Here is a 2,390-nt window from a genome sequence, read left to right on the forward strand (position 1 = left end):
CATCAAACAGATTTCTAATTGTGCTAGGGGTATCTGGGCGTGCTTGCTTGAATTTATATTCGTTTTCCATGCCAAAATAATATATATTCCTTATGGAATATCTTATGAACAGATTGCGCATCGACTAATATTTTGCATCAAACGAATAAGACAAACTAAATGATAATAATGACCACATGTCAATGTATAATATCCACTCCATCCATAAAAATTCTTGTAGAAAACTGGACATTGGGAAGATGAGGATGCATCTGAAGTAGAAGAGGGGACCAACTCCAGATGCATGACAAGGTGGCTGATGTGTGTCCCTTGTACAGGTGTTGGATTCACTCGCTATGTCAGATTTTGAACGTCCCGACTCAAGAGGTGAATGCTTTTCTCCATCTGGACTTGTGAGGGTTGGGGTGTCTGGGTGGCTATAGAAAGCCGTGTTATTTTTGCATCTTTCTCTGCCAACCGTGTCGCGTAAATATCCTTCTCTCTTTTTAAATGTAGGTCGGTGCCTTCCATTATCAATGCAAGCTCATCTCGGATGAAAGTGACACAACTCTCCCTTAAATCATGAGTGGCAACAATTGTCTCCTTTGACTAGAATTCTACTGGTCACTGTTGCACAACGTGAACATATAACATTTTTGCAAAATATAGCGAACAATCTGCATTGTGCAGGGGATGGCCATAAACCTCCAAATAAATCCTTTTAGTGTTATCTTTGATCGCATCATGGTTGCACTTCGAAACCTTCCACCTTTCTTTCTTGATCTCTATGTCCTCACATGGCCATATTGTCTTGATCATGTCCTTTTTCACTTGTTTATTGATCTCTTTCCATTGCATATGGTTTGGATTTGCCCAATTTGAGAGTTGGCGAGCAGTACGCGTCACTTGTTGTGCCAACATGCCGTGTGCCAGAGACTTCATGCGCTGAAATGCATTAACAACCGCTTGTTGTTGAAGATCAGGCAGCGATTGGGTGCCAATATCTTGTTCTTCATCGGCCATTTTCTCTTAGAGTTGTAGTCAACAGATAGACAAATATTCAATATCATTGGCAAATATATATTCTCACTCATTGGGACACTACGCGGAATCCACTAAATCAAACCACAACAAATGCGACTAACTGAACCACAAGGCAAATTTAAATTATTGACAGTTAAATGACAAATTTGAAATGACTAAAGATAATTGACTCAATTAGGTGAACCACTTCAAACCAAATAACACACTTCAATAAAAAAAAGAATACCCTGGACAAGACATATGCATATCATAGAAATGTTTAAATCGGATAAAATCATGGTGCAAGTTCAACAAGTGGACGTTGGACAAGATTAGGGTCTATCTTTAAATGTTCTTTGAAAAATATCAACACGTCAGAAGCATTCCTTCTTTGGTCCCACTCTTTTAACTTCATCCAACAATCTACTTTAAATCGAATAGCCCTCATAACATCTTCGTCTAGGTGGTGAAAAACTTCTTCTGGAAAATAAACTTTTCTGGCTGCACTCCAAAAATCTGCCATCATGTCGAATAGGTAGCCCAATGCATAAATGTCACTCGCTTTTGTGTATGCATTTGTGTACCGTGGATCGTATAGTTAGGGCGCAATACACGGTCGCTTAGCCATCTCGGCATTCCCTGATCTCTGTGCATTCAAAACTACTTCGTCCGACTGCGCGCTTGGATGAAGATAATTATTTGCTGCACGCTTAGCTGGTGTTCTCAGCATCATACCCCAATCAATGATGCCAATGTGGGGTTTATTGGCACGAGTAAAGTCCAACATTACGTTGAACGGGTGCAAGTCACTGTGCACTATACCGGCCGAGTAGGCAGATGCAACGCCGTCAATTAAGGCATGAAAAATGGCTGGCATGTGCTCGATCACTACTTTGATCTGCACAGTGTCTATCTCACTTACAGAAAGATTTGCTACAGGCATGACCTCCAGCCGTGCTGTAGCCTGTGCATGTGTCGTCTGAACAATCTGTGAGCGAACGATAAGCGACACATCATGTTGCCCATGGTACCCCCATTGTAGTATGGGAATATTGTGATCCAAGGAGCTTCTGTAGTAAACCCAATGCACCTTACAATGGAGGGGTGAAGCATTTGCATTCCTTGCTCTGTCTGAAAGCTGTCAAATTTTGCCTCACTCCCTCCTTTGTAACATTTTCCCACATATGTAATGTGGTCTAGAAAAAAATGAGATGCCTTTGATGGTGTACAATGTGCACACACCGAAGGAGCCTGCTCCAATCCTCATACCTTCTACCAAGGCTTCGTGAGGGATGCCGACAAGATGAGCGTAATTTGCATTCAAAGCAGTGCACATGATTGTGCCGATGCCGCTGGCATCGGATCAAGCTCCCAGAGCTGCTTGCGCA

General features: G+C 42.0%; 1 pseudogene; it reads right to left on the reverse strand.

Annotated features, from left to right (window-relative positions):
- Positions 1 to 1,282: 1,282 nt before the first annotated feature.
- LOC147455330 (uncharacterized) lies at positions 1,283 to 1,945 on the reverse strand (annotated as a pseudogene).
- Between the last annotated feature and the right edge of the window lie 445 nt (positions 1,946 to 2,390).

The sequence above is a fragment of the Adiantum capillus-veneris genome, chromosome 6 (assembly GCF_014529385.1).
Source record: "Adiantum capillus-veneris isolate H3 chromosome 6, ASM1452938v2, whole genome shotgun sequence".
In the NCBI taxonomy this organism is placed as follows: Eukaryota; Viridiplantae; Streptophyta; class Polypodiopsida; order Polypodiales; family Pteridaceae; genus Adiantum; species Adiantum capillus-veneris.